The following is a 494-nucleotide window of genomic DNA, read 5'->3' on the forward strand; positions in this document are numbered from 1 at the left end:
GGGGGAAGACGGCAAGGGGGGCGTGGTCGCCCTGGGTGCCCCCGCAACCATAAGCGCATTCGGCCGCCGGCATGCAGTGAAAGGCCGCAACAGCCCTGTTAACTGTTCCGGGGCGGCCCGTGCGGGCTCCCAGTGCGGAGCCATGTGTAGACCCCAGAACCGGGTGCGGATCTCCCCCGCCCCCCCCCCCCCCCCCCCCTATAGATGGGGTGGCGGTGGAGCTGCGCGTGGGACCCTTGTGTCATTGCATGGCAAAGTCAGCCCCAATGCCAGTCCAGATGTACGGCCGATCCCCTCCCCCCCCCGCCCCCCAACCCCGCCGAGGGAGCCCGTGTTTGGCTGACCCCCTCGCTGGCCGGGGACAGAGGGGGGAGGGGGTGGGGGAGCAGTTTCCCTGTGTCTTACAAGGCCCCTGGGGGGGAGGGCGCCGTGTCCGGCTCTTCGATGCGGAGCCAGATCGTCCAGGGCAAAGGGGTCAGACCGAATGCGTTCGG

Source organism: Fonticula alba (genome assembly GCF_000388065.1).
Source record: "Fonticula alba strain ATCC 38817 unplaced genomic scaffold supercont2.2, whole genome shotgun sequence".
In the NCBI taxonomy this organism is placed as follows: domain Eukaryota; order Rotosphaerida; family Fonticulaceae; genus Fonticula; species Fonticula alba.